The sequence below is a fragment of the Pelobates fuscus genome, chromosome 3 (genome assembly GCF_036172605.1).
Source record: "Pelobates fuscus isolate aPelFus1 chromosome 3, aPelFus1.pri, whole genome shotgun sequence".
Classification (NCBI taxonomy): Eukaryota; Metazoa; Chordata; class Amphibia; order Anura; family Pelobatidae; genus Pelobates; species Pelobates fuscus.
Window position 1 is genome coordinate 205,022,496 of NC_086319.1, and position 17,490 is coordinate 205,039,985.

Below are 17,490 nucleotides of genomic sequence, written 5' to 3' on the forward strand. Positions count from 1 at the left end.
AGGACAGGATGCTTTGAACGTCTGTAGTTTATAGCAATATGTTGGATTCTGCCAATACGTTTTGGTTGATTAGCAGTAAAAGCAACTTCATTGGAGAAGTGAGGAAAATTAAATACATTAAAAAAAAGGCAATTTAGACAATGTTGATTAAAATACCCCGCTAAAAGAAATCCAAGCTTTTACCACGTTTCCCTTTTTGTAATTCAATGTTCTCTGAATTACTAGAGCTCAGTTCTTTAAAGTTAATATTCAAATAGCCCCCCTCCGTTATGGACTACAAGGCTGCATGATGATAATGCCATGTTGGGCTAGGCTAGGGTCTAGAGACAAGATTGTGACAATGGTCCTTTTGGTGTTTAAACACTATACAGACTGAGAGCTTTTACGAGGACTGTTGCACTTGTATTTAAAACACCAGACTGAATCAGTGCTGCATAATAAAGTGGATTTAGTTGTAAAATTCAAGTAACTCAGGACTTTCTAGAACAAAAGTGGGGGGTAAAAGGTCATGAAGTTCTCTGGCTTTTTTTTTTTTTTACATTGCTACTATGCTACATTTGGTCCACTGCCTAATGGATTTACAGTCACTATGCAGAAAGCCAAGTTCCCTATGTAATCTTTGCTTGTGGCCTTTGCTCTGCTTTTGGGTATAAAATTTGTCTATTAGTCTCATTCTGTACATGTTGATTAAATATATGTGATAACAGGTTTACTCTACTGATGCTAAAATGCTTTGGAGGGAATGTAAAACCACTAGTCCCCCCATCTCCCATTAAAAAAAAAAAGTAAGATAAAATGTGCAATGAACTCAATGCCATGTGTAATATAGTTGCACATACACATGTCTCATCTTTGAGATCTGTACTTGAGCAATAATGCAACATGTTAGCGGTTCATTACTCGACCTACATAAACTGTAAATCGGTATAATTTTATTCATTGATTTTTAAAATAAATCATTGCAGCTCTAATTCATGCCATCTATTTCCCCCACAGGGTATAGTCACACTGGTGGAAGATTTACAGGCTGCAGGTGGGATGATGGGAATTGCAAGCTTGGAAAGATAATATGTAAAAATCTGTAAAAAGAAAAAAAAACAAAAAAAACTGCATACTTTGGTATTTGTAAATGTAAACATGATCATGTAATACGGACAGATTTTCTTTGCACGCATCCCCACTGGGAGCCTAGCACTCCATCCAAAGCCTTCATCTTACTTGTACATCTAACACTGCAAGAATGATAACTCAATTAAGGGTGCATAAACCTATAAATACATCGTACAAGGCCCCATTAAGCATCACAGGGGTTAATCGGGGTCGGCTGTTAATAGTGTGGGCCTTCTACTCCTCGTCTGTGGCTTCCATGCATTGAGCAACCTTGAATTCTTCCTTTCTCAGAGGATAGGACAGCTCTAGTCTATTAAACAAAGATCTGTCACATTAGAAGCCATTACAGTGGCGAATGGTCGAACATTTTTGCTTCTTGTTCTGGTATTATTTATCACTCCCAGGGGGAAGGTGAGTAAAGGGAGGGAGACCAGAGAAGGCATACTGTGCCTTGGGATGGAATGCAAAGCTGGAAAAAAAAACATAACACAGCTTTGGATCAATTCAGTCAGTAGGTCAGGGTGGGAAGGTGAAACCTTAAAAAATGGAAAGGAGGGGGGGGGGGGGGGGGAATCTATTGTGGATTACTTTCAAAATAATATATGCAGGTCAATGTACAAGCAGGATATTTTCCCAAACAAACTTATACAAGAGAATTCTCAGACAAAAAGTAAAACTGTACAGTACCTTCATACAGCCCCCAAACCCCTTTGAATGTCAGATTACTTATTAGCCTTCAGTTTAGAATTACAAAAGGAATGTACAAAATTAAAGTTGAATAAAAAAAAACAACAAACATACTCGTCTTTTCAGAATTATTTACTAAATTTGGAAAAACAGCAAATTGTAAGTTTGCCATAAAAAAAACACTGTAGGCACAATAGCCATTTCATCTAATTACATGGGTTGTAGTGCCTGGAGTCCCCCAGCACTGCCCCTCCGTTCAGTGCTAATCTATTTTCGTGCTTCCCTTATCTCTACCCCATATGGGTATGGCTAAAGAAGACTGCGGTGCTGGTTCAGCTGACTGCTTTCAACCTATCAGTTGTCCACTGAAGCTTTGGCTCATGACTTAACACTGAATGAAGGATGGCGCCATGGGACTCCAGACACTGTAGCCACTTCAATGACAAAAGTTAAAGTGCCCATAGTCTCCCTTTAAGTTTGCTATTTAGGTCTTAAATTCGCCCCATTTCAGAGTTTAGTCAATAACCCAGTTTGTCTTTAACTTCCAAGAGGAATGTGGCAAGATCTCAAATGGGTTTTATGGGAAACACACCTTTTCTCACGTGTCTATTGGAAGCTGCACAACACTTCTGGCTTCCACTCACATTCTATAGATTTACAGAGTTTTCAGTGCACTGCTATATGACATCCGTAAATTTCTGCTGACGGGAATGTTATGGCTCTGCCATAGAAGGGTATGGGGGGTGGGAGGGAACTAAAGTCTTGGCCATTTCCTGGTTGAAGAAAATAACATAGCAGTGGTTCAGAGCCTGTAGCAAGGTTGCAAAAAAATAAAATAAAAATAAAAAAAGGAATGTGTATTACTAGTTATTTTATTATATTGTAAAAGGATGGAATATGCCCCCAGGAGTGTCCCTTTAAGCAATGACTAGTTGATTGATGACATTTAAACAATTGTGACAAGTAATCATATTTAAAATAAAGTATACGCTAGCAAAATTATTGTGAGGAAGTCTGATCTTGTGACGCTACCCATATTCAGTATGTATGTTCTGTAGCTAAAGGCACTTTTAAGGGGGGGGGGGGGGGGGGGGGGGGGGAATACTGACAAAGTGGTGAAAAATCTTAAAAACAGAATTTATTGTGTAGAAACTGCAAGAAAAATTAAATCGGCTTTTAGTTAAATTAAAGGAAGTGGGTTTGGTTAATATATTTTATGCCTCACAGACAACACCAAAGATTACAGGTGAAATATTTGCAATTTGTACAGATTTCAGAATACCCAAATATCATTTTCTCAGTTGCAATCATTTTATATTTGTGGACATCAGATTATTGGCATATTTAAGAAGCTTTTTTTTTTTCCTTTTTTTTTTTTTAGGGGGGAGGGTGAGGGATACAAACATATGGCTTCTGATATCAATGGCAGTCAGGGGGTAGGGCATGGGATGTTGGGGTATACATACACACACACACACACACACACACTAGAAGGGACAGTAGTCAACCCCTAAACCCAGTAAACCATTTACATAGTTATCTAGGTTGGCTAAAGACTCATGTAAATCAATTCTTGGCGTGTTTATCAAGCTTGATGGATAGAGAACGAGCAGGAGAACCCTTTTCCAGGCAGCTCTCCTGCTAACCATTTTAGTAAATGCTGCACATGAACAGAACGGAAGTTGTGATTATACCTGGTGTTTTGCCATAAAACTATAGAAATGGATGGCAGAGGTCACTCCGTTCACACACTGATGGCCGACAGGCACAAAAAGGTTGAGGTGCGTCCAAAGAAAGGACAGTTAAGACTGTTTGAAAACTGGGAAAAATCAACTACAATAGTATTAAAGAGGATGGAATTGCATTCATAAGACACAAATTAATGAAATACAATTAATGATGAACTATGTTGCATAATGAAACATTAACTAGAAAAGTAAACCTATCATGAGAGGTTGATCAGGGTCAGTTAAAACCATACGTTACAGAGGTATGAACGTGGCACTAGAGGTGGGCCCACTCAGTGATGCCATGCACATCTCTGGAGTAACCGGTGTGGGCCAGATTGCAAAAGTAGGCGTCCGGCTCTTCTCAGAGCAGTGTTGAAGCACACAAGTGTGCTAAATGCCCTAGATGGGATAGTTCAGCAAAATATAGGATAGTTGGGAGATATACAAAAAAAGTCCTTAAGGTGCACTCAAGGAACTGATAATACATGCTGTATTTGGGTCTGGGAAGGGCTGCACATACATACATCATTCTTGTGAATTTACAGAAACTGTATTGAAGAAGAAAGCAATTGGTATCTTATCACACATTTGTTGACGACTGACAGTACAATGTATAGATTAATGCCTATTTCTGTGTCACTTTAATCAGTCTACAGGGAAATATACTTTGTGATAATGTTGTTTGGAAAAAAAACAGATTGCAAAACGATGCCACAACTAATTCTGGGACCCTCACATTAAAACACTACAGGCTTTTGGGTGCATGCTGCTTGTAAGACAAACTAATACACAGTGCTCCTAGACAGAGTCGCGAAACATTCCTGTAGTGATTATATCACTCATGGAGATAAACTGCATTTTTAAAACTACTTATTAGAATAGTATTTAATAAGACAGGTTTGAATTCCACTAATCTCTGTGTAAGTGGAAAATAAAAATACCTACTGATATAGCAACACGTTAGGGAACAAAATATTCAGGAAGACTGCTTAGCACATTTCAAGGGGTATAAATAACCTTCAAATGCAGCGGTGGCTAGTGACGTTTTAAGATAATGGGGCTATAGATTCCTCCCCCAGAACCCCAGAATTGTACTCCTCCTTTTATAGTACAGCCAAGCATAACACAGAGATGCTCATACAATAAAACAAGCTGGGCATAAAAATTACAAAAATATCTATAAAATACATAAAGCTGAGTACAATACCACAAACAGAGCTGAGAAAATAGAAATAAAGATATAGTACAGAGAGCTGGACACAATACAAGATACGTATACAATACACAGAGCTGAGGAGACTACAGAGCTATCCATAAAACAGGCAGAGCGGAGTAAATTACAGAGAAATAACAGTAAGAAGATACTCAATTATCACACACAGCCAGGATCACTGTGAATGAGGTGCAATACAGAGATCCCCACTTAGTACATGTCTCTGAAAAATGTTTTAGCTCTCCATCTTCCTAGTCCTCTCTTACATGAGCTCAACCTTAGTAGTGCTCCGGGTATAACTTTAGCTTTCTATTAAATACTGTGGCTGTTATGAAACGGGTCAGCTACACATTGGTTAAAGCATAGACTCCAAACATTTCAACCATTCCCGACTCACTATTAGCTCTCAACACACAGTGTACACAGGGTTAAAGCAGCAGGATACGGATAGACTCCTTATTACCTTTGCAGCTGGACATATAATTCATCTGTAGTGCTAACATGGAGCCGAAAAGTAGCTGACATTGTAAACAGAAGCAACACTCAATACAGATTAAAAATCGGATCAGTCCTCAGAGTTACAGCCCCAGTCCTGTAGTTTGAAGCTTCCCAACTTTTCAGCTAGCCACAGCATGAGTGTCTCAGCTTTAAAGAAGATGGTGGGTATGTGCAGTAGGAGTTATTAAAACCATCCGTGACAGGCTCTGTGTCGGAAATGTCCCCATTCCCTTGTCACCACTGGGCTTCCCTGGCATTATATATTTAAGTAAATTCCCTTGCTTAGCGGGCCCTCAGGTACGAAGGCTATTGGGGGAGAGAGAGATAATATTACACACTTCTATCTGAAAGGGGCCATCAGCAACTGCTGTGCTCTCTCTGTGTTACTCCCAAGATGGCTTCTAGCTTCCCTCCTGTGGGCACTGTAAACCCACCCCCTGAAGCTATCACCTAGTGATGGCCTCTGTATAGAGGCCAATAACATGCCTGCACTCATGAGCAGCTGGATCTGCTGTCCGAATGGCAACAATGTAAATTCCTGAATTTCTTTCTAAAAAGACACTAGGCATGAAATTAGAGAGGCACTCATTTTCCCCATATTTTTTGCATTACCACCCTCCCCTTGAGAAAAAGATTCTTATTGTTTAGGACTAACTGCAAATAATTTTCCCCTACATAAAAACTGGGGGCGGGGCACTGCCCCAAGTGCCCCACATGACAAGCCTCCACTGAGCTGATAAAAAAATAAATCCGTTTGTTGATCTCCTTTTGCTTGCAAAATAATCAGTGTTTGAGATATATACATTTTTCATCACCACTCAATTTTGCTTATGAAACACATGCATACACCATTAGAATATTTAAGGAGCAACATGGGCAGACTGAATTCCATCCAAAAATGAAGTAACAGTGAATATTAGTTATTAATTATTATTATTATTAATAATAAACTATAAATTCAGGCCAGATTGTTGTGGCCTTACAGATGTCTTCTGCCAACTTTTTATGTCTGACGGATTATGGTGATTATGAGTACGTAATTAGCATTTCTAGGGCAACATTCTAGAAGTGTGTAACCGATCATCAACATTCCATGGTGAGTGAACCACTTTCAGAACTTTAGCCTAGAAGAATACTGACAAAGTGGTGAAAAATCTTAAAAACAGAATTTATTGTGTAGAAACTGCAAGAAAAATTAAATCGGCTTTTAGTTAAATTAAAGGAAGTGGGTTTGGTTAATATATTTTATGCCTCACAGACAACACCAAAGATTACAGGTGAAATATTTGCAATTTGTACAGATTTCAGAATACCCAAATATCATTTTCTCAGTTGCAATCATTTTATATTTGTGGACATCAGATTATTGGCATATTTAAGAAGCTTTTTTTTTTTCCTTTTTTTTTTTTTAGGGGGGAGGGTGAGGGATACAAACATATGGCTTCTGATATCAATGGCAGTCAGGGGGTAGGGCATGGGATGTTGGGGTATACATACACACACACACACACACACACACTAGAAGGGACAGTAGTCAACCCCTAAACCCAGTAAACCATTTACATAGTTATCTAGGTTGGCTAAAGACTCATGTAAATCAATTCTTGGCGTGTTTATCAAGCTTGATGGATAGAGAACGAGCAGGAGAACCCTTTTCCAGGCAGCTCTCCTGCTAACCATTTTAGTAAATGCTGCACATGAACAGAACGGAAGTTGTGATTATACCTGGTGTTTTGCCATAAAACTATAGAAATGGATGGCAGAGGTCACTCCGTTCACACACTGATGGCCGACAGGCACAAAAAGGTTGAGGTGCGTCCAAAGAAAGGACAGTTAAGACTGTTTGAAAACTGGGAAAAATCAACTACAATAGTATTAAAGAGGATGGAATTGCATTCATAAGACACAAATTAATGAAATACAATTAATGATGAACTATGTTGCATAATGAAACATTAACTAGAAAAGTAAACCTATCATGAGAGGTTGATCAGGGTCAGTTAAAACCATACGTTACAGAGGTATGAACGTGGCACTAGAGGTGGGCCCACTCAGTGATGCCATGCACATCTCTGGAGTAACCGGTGTGGGCCAGATTGCAAAAGTAGGCGTCCGGCTCTTCTCAGAGCAGTGTTGAAGCACACAAGTGTGCTAAATGCCCTAGATGGGATAGTTCAGCAAAATATAGGATAGTTGGGAGATATACAAAAAAAGTCCTTAAGGTGCACTCAAGGAACTGATAATACATGCTGTATTTGGGTCTGGGAAGGGCTGCACATACATACATCATTCTTGTGAATTTACAGAAACTGTATTGAAGAAGAAAGCAATTGGTATCTTATCACACATTTGTTGACGACTGACAGTACAATGTATAGATTAATGCCTATTTCTGTGTCACTTTAATCAGTCTACAGGGAAATATACTTTGTGATAATGTTGTTTGGAAAAAAAACAGATTGCAAAACGATGCCACAACTAATTCTGGGACCCTCACATTAAAACACTACAGGCTTTTGGGTGCATGCTGCTTGTAAGACAAACTAATACACAGTGCTCCTAGACAGAGTCGCGAAACATTCCTGTAGTGATTATATCACTCATGGAGATAAACTGCATTTTTAAAACTACTTATTAGAATAGTATTTAATAAGACAGGTTTGAATTCCACTAATCTCTGTGTAAGTGGAAAATAAAAATACCTACTGATATAGCAACACGTTAGGGAACAAAATATTCAGGAAGACTGCTTAGCACATTTCAAGGGGTATAAATAACCTTCAAATGCAGCGGTGGCTAGTGACGTTTTAAGATAATGGGGCTATAGATTCCTCCCCCAGAACCCCAGAATTGTACTCCTCCTTTTATAGTACAGCCAAGCATAACACAGAGATGCTCATACAATAAAACAAGCTGGGCATAAAAATTACAAAAATATCTATAAAATACATAAAGCTGAGTACAATACCACAAACAGAGCTGAGAAAATAGAAATAAAGATATAGTACAGAGAGCTGGACACAATACAAGATACGTATACAATACACAGAGCTGAGGAGACTACAGAGCTATCCATAAAACAGGCAGAGCGGAGTAAATTACAGAGAAATAACAGTAAGAAGATACTCAATTATCACACACAGCCAGGATCACTGTGAATGAGGTGCAATACAGAGATCCCCACTTAGTACATGTCTCTGAAAAATGTTTTAGCTCTCCATCTTCCTAGTCCTCTCTTACATGAGCTCAACCTTAGTAGTGCTCCGGGTATAACTTTAGCTTTCTATTAAATACTGTGGCTGTTATGAAACGGGTCAGCTACACATTGGTTAAAGCATAGACTCCAAACATTTCAACCATTCCCGACTCACTATTAGCTCTCAACACACAGTGTACACAGGGTTAAAGCAGCAGGATACGGATAGACTCCTTATTACCTTTGCAGCTGGACATATAATTCATCTGTAGTGCTAACATGGAGCCGAAAAGTAGCTGACATTGTAAACAGAAGCAACACTCAATACAGATTAAAAATCGGATCAGTCCTCAGAGTTACAGCCCCAGTCCTGTAGTTTGAAGCTTCCCAACTTTTCAGCTAGCCACAGCATGAGTGTCTCAGCTTTAAAGAAGATGGTGGGTATGTGCAGTAGGAGTTATTAAAACCATCCGTGACAGGCTCTGTGTCGGAAATGTCCCCATTCCCTTGTCACCACTGGGCTTCCCTGGCATTATATATTTAAGTAAATTCCCTTGCTTAGCGGGCCCTCAGGTACGAAGGCTATTGGGGGAGAGAGAGATAATATTACACACTTCTATCTGAAAGGGGCCATCAGCAACTGCTGTGCTCTCTCTGTGTTACTCCCAAGATGGCTTCTAGCTTCCCTCCTGTGGGCACTGTAAACCCACCCCCTGAAGCTATCACCTAGTGATGGCCTCTGTATAGAGGCCAATAACATGCCTGCACTCATGAGCAGCTGGATCTGCTGTCCGAATGGCAACAATGTAAATTCCTGAATTTCTTTCTAAAAAGACACTAGGCATGAAATTAGAGAGGCACTCATTTTCCCCATATTTTTTGCATTACCACCCTCCCCTTGAGAAAAAGATTCTTATTGTTTAGGACTAACTGCAAATAATTTTCCCCTACATAAAAACTGGGGGCGGGGCACTGCCCCAAGTGCCCCACATGACAAGCCTCCACTGAGCTGATAAAAAAATAAATCCGTTTGTTGATCTCCTTTTGCTTGCAAAATAATCAGTGTTTGAGATATATACATTTTTCATCACCACTCAATTTTGCTTATGAAACACATGCATACACCATTAGAATATTTAAGGAGCAACATGGGCAGACTGAATTCCATCCAAAAATGAAGTAACAGTGAATATTAGTTATTAATTATTATTATTATTAATAATAAACTATAAATTCAGGCCAGATTGTTGTGGCCTTACAGATGTCTTCTGCCAACTTTTTATGTCTGACGGATTATGGTGATTATGAGTACGTAATTAGCATTTCTAGGGCAACATTCTAGAAGTGTGTAACCGATCATCAACATTCCATGGTGAGTGAACCACTTTCAGAACTTTAGCCTAGAATTGCTTTTCTTATAACTCCCAGTGGTGCGAGGGTTCATTACAGAGCAGGAACATGTGCTCTGTGCTTAATTATTTGCAAACAGAGGCTTATTTGCTTGCTCGCTCATCTTTTCTCTCGCTTTCAGAATGTATAATTGGGGTCTTAAGAAAAGGAGGATCTTTATTCTATCACCAAAACAATTTGGTAGCCAACGCCACTTTACGTGTTTTGTGCTCAGTCTTTGGTGACAGAAGAAATATTTTTACTTTATTTTAAAAATGCTCAGTTACTTCTCTGAGTACTCCAGTTGTACATGTTGCGGTTTATATGTCGAGTTTTGCCAGTCAGAACCGTTTATGGCAACTGTTTTGTAGCCTTGTAGCCCACACACTTTGATGTCTTTTATTGCAGTGGTAAGGAGTGTTTGTGATGGGTTTGGTATTCACTGCACAGGAATTTTTAATATCAGAACATGTTTTGTGGAATATGCCAATATGTTAATAAAATCTAATAAGATGTTTTTACAACATTTTTATAGCCAAGATGAGTACAGTAATTAATTGTTGTAGCATGTGTGGATTAATTGCTGCCTTTCTAAGTATTTGATCTGTCATCAGATACGGCATGTATAGTATCTGCATACTCCTTTTGTATAATTAGTACGTGAAGGAGGGAACAGTGACAAAGCATCACTTACTCTATGTGCACAGGTCTTATAGAGCAGGAGCAAGAGAGATCTCAACACAAAGTATGAACCTAGAACTATAGAAACGTAAAGCAGCTCTGTCACATAACGCAGATCTCTTGGCAAGCATGCTTCTAGTTGGACAGGACCAATTTTGGAGTCCTGCATTATTAGATTATTTATATAGCGCCATCACATTCCGTAGCGCTGTACAATGGGATCTGGGAAGATCAGGGAACGGTCACCTGGCAGTAAAACGCAAGCACATCATTAGACATATTCACGGTGTGCAGCGGGCACTAGGACCATACATGGAGTGCTTCAGTAGTGGTCCCTACATGGTCCTGGAGGCTGTGACTCATTCGTGCCAGACCATTATGGGCATCACAGGTCACATAACTGGCGACAAATCCTCAGGGCCCAGTCTCAACTTGAGGATTTACCAAAAGACAAAAAGTAGTCGGGGGTCTTTTGACTGCATTTGTTATTGTAATAAAAATGCCATGTTCATATGAACATGTCATACAAATTTTAGCTTTATGAAATGCTCTCTTCTTTTGGAGGAGGGGCGAGGGGCTGAGCTGCTTTAAAGGGACACTAGTCACCTGAACAACTTTAGCTTAATGAAGCAGTATTGGTGTATAGAACATGCCCCTGCAGCCTCACTGCTCAATTTAGGAGTTAAATCCCTTTGTTTATGAACCCTAGTCACACCTCCCTGCATGTGACTTGCACAGCCTTCCGTAAACACTTCCTGTAAAGAGAGCCCTATTTAGGCTTTCTTTATTGCAAGTTCTGTTTAATTAAGATTTTCTTATCCCCTGCTATGTGAATGGCTTGCTAGACCCTGTAAGAACCTCCGGTGACTGATTAAAGTTCAATTTAGAGATTGAGATACAATTATTTAAAGTAAATTACATCTGTTTGAAAGTGAAACCAGTTTTTTTTTTCATGCAGGCTCTGTCAATCATAGCCAGGGGAGGTGTGGCTAGGGCTGCATAAACAGAAACAAAGCGATTTAACTCTAAATGACAATGAATTGAGCAGTGAAATTGCAGGGGAATGATCTATACACTAAAACTGCTTTATTTAGCTAAAGTAATTTAGGTGACTATAGTGTTCCTTTAAGTAAAAATCCAGGGACTAATGGGAGTCATGAACCATTTGCTTTTTTTTTTTTTTTTTTTTAAACAAAATTAACTTAGTACCTAGTAAGAGACAAAAAGTTCCCAGTTCTTTAACAGGATAGGCTGACATGCAGAGAACCAATCACTGAACAAACAATCAATTTAACCCCTTAAGGACACATGACGTGTGTGACACGTCATGATTCCTTTTTATTCCAGAAGTTTGGTCCTTAAGGGGTTAAAGGGACACTTCACTGTTCTAATACAAAAGTAAATAAAAATCATGGTTCAGTAGGCATATCCCGTCAAAGAAAATATGAATGATACTTTTTCTTCAGGTTTTCTTTGAGAGTATATGAAAATTAGTTTGCAAAAGCTGCAGATCTGTGGTCAGCAGTCTTTGTGCCCAACCTCCTTTGCTCAATATGCCTAAGTCTGTGCCAAGAAACTGATCAGAGGTTTGTCATTAAGAAGCCTCTATACTGGAGCTTTGAGTGTGCACACATTCACAGCTTCCAATGAGCTGTAGTAGTGTTGGGCCAAAAGCATGACAGCTGTAGTTTAAGAATCCTGCACTAAAAAGGATTTTACATTTTTATTTTATGTAGAGTTGACTGAATATATCCAGAAATGAGCATCAAGATGTCAGGGAGGGAGCAGGTAGGATTCAAACAACATAATCCCCCCTCCCCTTGTATGCAGGGCTGGATTAAGATCCCATTGGGCCTGGTGCTGACAATTAAGATGGGCCTAATTACAAAAGCTTATTGACAGAAAACACTAAAACAGTTATACCAACCAAGCACCATTTATCTGGTGGTGCTGGAGGGAAACTCACAGGATATAGCTATGGATATAACACATACCCCATGCTAATCTCTCGCTTTCATCTTTCAAGTAAATCCATACCTCCTAACAGCAGTGTTCAGTGAAGCAGGATTTCGGTGGGTGGGTCACTGATGTGTATCACGTACCCAGAGCCACCCAAAGAGACAAACCTGCTCAAAAAACAGGCGTGCCTGCACAAAATTAGATGGTCAGCCTGGCGTGAATACACAGCAGGCTGCCTACCAATCATGCAGGCAAAGGCATACTGTGCAGACAGCACCCTGAGCTTGGTGTAAATGCCACTGATGCGCTAGCTCTATGCTCTCTAAGGACTGTTCCCTAACCTTCTTACTAGCAGGCAGAAGCTCCTGTTATATAGTCTGGGACAGAGAAAAATTATATGTAGTGAGTGTAGTAGAAAGGGAACATGTCACAGTATTAGAGAGACTGAAGCAGCAAGAGCATTTGCATAGCGCGCAAAGTCAGCTTTAAAGGATCACTATAGTATATAATCCTTAGGTTCCCCCACCCGCTGGGCTGAAGGGGTTAAAACCCCTTCAGCCCCTTACCTTTATCCAGCGCCGGGCTCCCCCTCCAACGTAAGCTCCCGAGTGGAGCAGAATGCGCATGCGCGGCCAGAGCCACACGCGCATTAAAAACACCCATAGGGAAGCATTTCTCAATGCTTTCCTATGGATGTTCTGCGTGCTCAATGCGATTTTCGCATTGAGCGTCGGGGAATCGTCTCTAGCGGCCGTCAGGAAGACAGCCACTAGTGGCTGGATTAACCCTGCAATGTTTACATCTGAAGGGTAAAAACCCGGGGAGCGGGGCACCCAGACCACTTCATTGAGCTGAAGTGGTCTGGGTGACTATAGTGGTCCTTTAACTAATTTCATTGTTAAGGTAAAGCTTTCATTGTCAGCTCCTGTGTTAATCCAACCCTGGTTGTAGGACTATGTTGTATTATTCTAGAAACTTGCAAGACAATATAATACATATAATTATTGGGGGGGGGGGGGGGGGGGGGAGAAAATAAACCCACACCTTAATTTAGTATTTAAGCAATAGGCCAATTTAATTTATTGCCAGTGTGAGTAAGCACGTCTGTTTCATTAGGCATTGTGTAACTGCAACTCAAACCTATAGTCCCTCATTTCATTGTATTACTTATTTTTTCATCACCAGCCAAACAAAACAGGCTAGAAAAACAGCAATATTCCCAAATTATGTCATTTATTTGGATGCCACAAAAAGACAAACACTAATATGTAAGAATTTAGGTGGGTGTGGAATTTAATGTTTTAAAAGGATTAGGGCACTTTTATGATCAGAAAACCATCTAGTTATTTAAGTATTTATCAGCTACACATTTTAAGCACTAGGTTTTGTTCTTTATTGTCCTCACTAAACCGGTATTTACAGTTGGTTCCAGAAATATTTGGACACGGACACAGTTTAATAATTTTGTTTCTGTACGCCACCACAGTGGATATGAAATGATACAACAGAGATGCAATTGTATGGCAGACTTTCAGCTTTAATTCAAGGAGGTTGAACAAAACGATCGTATGAGATGTTTAAGAATTGCAACTGGCTTGCTCGTTAACTGGTGCAGGACTCAAATTATAGTCTCTACAAAAGATCTAATCACTTCTGGCTTCTACCTGCACTCTCCACGTTCTTACAGTACTGAGAGAGCATTTTTCCAACCCTGTGACTGCTGTAGGAGAAAGGGGCAGCTTCAACCTCTTCAGAGAGACAAGGCACCAAATACATGGAACTCTACTTAGACCTGGTCCAGAGAGGCAGCCAGGAGAAACAGGCACACCTACATCCTTATTTTAACATCTAGTAGGGCGCTTTTTGCAGAGGAGATAGGGAAGCTGACAGCTTACAAACCTTTTCTTAAGCAAGGAACAGACATTTTTGATGAGACAGCCACAGATACCTGGAATTTTGCACTGGTTAATGATTTAGCCTTAGCCTGGTCAAACTTCACTCAATGATTTGTCAGGCTAGGAACATTTTATCAGGTGCATTTGGGGCACATTGCTTGGGGAAAGAGACCTGTCCGTAGATGTATAATTTGTGTGTATAGGTTACGTAAAAACTGATTTTCAATGTTTTATTAGAAGACGTCCTGATGACTGGGGGAATTTTCTTTTTTTTTATTTAAATATAAAGAACTCCAAGCACCATAACCATTACATCCCACTGTAGTGTTTATGAGGTGAGGACTACCCTGTCCAGCTCCCTGCCGTTCAGCGTCCCCACACTCTGCATGGGGATGCTGAATTTTCCTCATAGAGATACATTGATTCAATGCATCGCTATGAGGTGCTGATTGCCAAAAAAAAAAAAAAAGCATTGGATGTCACCAAGGAGGCGGGGCCAGCGCCGGCAGACCCGTGGAGAGCTGGAAATAAGGTGAGTTTTAAGCCATTCTGAGGTTTTTATATGCCAATTAGTATGCTTTGAAGTCACTGAATTTTTAAGGCGGACGCAAACTGCAGCATGTGTTTTTGTTTTATTTAATTTTTTTAAATACTCACAGTATGGGTTTTATATACAAATTTTTTATCAAAAATAGTTTAACTTTAAGTAGGCACACTGCATCTTGAAAAATTACTTAAGGGTTGTTTTCAACCTTGTCGGTAAATCGCAGTTGTAACCGTTTGTTATTAATAGCCTACTAATTGCCATCACGTTGCTAACCTTGTTGCTATATATCTCATTTTAGCTGGCTGGTCACCAATAATCTCTGCTCACAAATATTATGACTGATCACAGATTAGCCACTTGCTGGTAAAGTACATAAATGGTCACCATAGCAATGATACCAGAGCTTGCATCGTGATTGGCATGGATATTGTACTAAATCACCAATGTTTATTTCTGCTAGGTTAGTTTATTTAGATGCACTTATTGACAAAATAATTTGATTTTACCGCATGTATCTGAACTTTTTTTCCTATTGCTTTCGTAGTTATTAACATCCCTGTCTCTACTAGAGACATTTGATATAGTCTGTAAATAATCACCACTAGCTAAAAGTAGTGACAGACACTATAGAGCGCAGCAATTAGTCTGTAGGGCCAACTCTAGGGCCAACTCTAAAAATGAATTCTGAGTTTGCAGGGTTTCATAAACACTACTCTGCCCAGAGATTTCAGTGTACAGTATTCCTAATCATTTTTAACTGCTCCTTCGATGCTGCCTGCATTGGAGGTCAAAATAAGTTTACGGGGAAGATGTACTGATGTATAACAAGAAAATAAAATGAAATGGATCATACATAATGGAAAAACAAAATCAAACTTTATTAACAAACTGTTCAACATTAAATAGTAATTTCTTCATATAACACAAGTAAATAGTTCAAGAAAATGTGAGTCAGCACTAAAATGTGAGTCAGAAATAAATAAAAAGAAAATACAAAAATGTTGGGAGAAATCTTTACAACTTCTGTAAGCATATTTATAGTATTGTGCAAAAGTTAATTTTAATTTACCAGCAATGTTCTTTTATATACATTCCAGTGGAATACCAGAGGAGTTGTGTTTTCTACAGCTGATGTAGGACACGACCAGTCTATCTTTAAGCCAACAAAAACTGTATAGCATTTAACTCTAGCAGTTAAAGGCACAATGAAGTTCTTAGCGTTACGTCCTCTTGTTCTGAATATATCTTCCAACAAAAACAAATATTTATATATAAGTATTTATAAAAAAAAAAAAAAAAAATAGTCTTTATTTGTTGCAGAGTTCACAAGATTTCAAGTAGCCCACGAGGAATCAAAACAGACTAGGGCTACAACTTCACTTGACACCTCAAAATTCAGATTTCTTTGTAGACAGCCAAATCACATTGGAAAAAAAAACTAAAGCTTCTTAAAAATAGAAGCTCCCATCATTCCAAAATAATCCAGAGTTCAAGGTTTTTCTAAAATTTAACTCAATATAAAATTTAAATGGTGGTGTCCATTCCTAAAGTTTTTTGTTTCATAAAAATATTTACTAAAATCCTTCATTTTATTCCCAAATACAACAGGTAATCAACAGCGTAGAGTATTTTATTTTCGGATTTAAAAAATATATATACTATATTTTAAAGTAAGGCAAAGTCCATGCATCAATCAGTTTAGCAAAATACACCTTAAATCCTGGAGTGCCAAACACACAGCAATTTTGAAATGTGTAGGCCCACGAGCTCATTTCCCTGGCATGGAAAAGGGATGTTTTTTCTTGGCACAGTGAGTTCATTGGTCTAGAAGTTATTCATAGTGAAATGTCCTGGTTGCAATGCCCTAACGATGCTTCATAGGTCCACAGATTGAATCACAGCCCCTTTTCTCCAACTGTATGAAAATTCTGTTTCAGTTATTGCAAAGTATGAACTACCTGTCTAGTTTTGAAAGTGGTTTTCCTGAGAGCAATACTGAGACATTTCAGAACCTACAGAATAGGTACCGTAACGTCAAATAACAGAAAACAAATTATTCATGAAAGTTTGTTTGTTTTTTTTTGTTTTTTTTACACAAAGCTAGACTAGGGTGAATCTACTTGAGGCTTCTCTGTTCCTGCTAGGCTTCATGGTCACAAAACAACCACAAATGTATGTAGAGTAAAACATTTCAAGGCCAACTGGAGAAAACTAAACATCTAGAATTCCAGTGTTCTCTAAAGATTTCCTTTCATGCAGAAGTACTAAACATTTTCCTTTTGTTTTCTTTCCTACCATTTTTACATCTTAACTGGGGAGAAGTGGGAGATTAGTAGAGGCCATGCCATGCCATCAGTAGTAACAGATTAAAAGGATATTGTACAAAGCTTCATTCACACGGTTGCCATGCATTAGATTCACAGTTCTTATTCTACTCCCGCTCCTCTCTAGATTTCGCTGTCCTTCCTTTCCTTGCTGACAAATGTAACAATAAGTCTATGCTATTAGGCTGCCATCATTCTGACGGGCTTCTTTGGCTGCTTAAAAGGATTGTTTGGCTTTTAGCTTAAAGGGATTGCCCTGTG

At 39.1% G+C, this 17,490-nt stretch overlaps 1 protein-coding gene across 4 annotated transcripts in view; it reads right to left on the reverse strand.

Annotated features, from left to right (window-relative positions):
* PCDH1 (protocadherin 1) overlaps positions 1-17,490 on the reverse strand; it is a 176,108-nt gene that overhangs the window by 115,106 nt on the left and 43,512 nt on the right. The gene's annotated exons all lie outside the window — the stretch shown is intronic.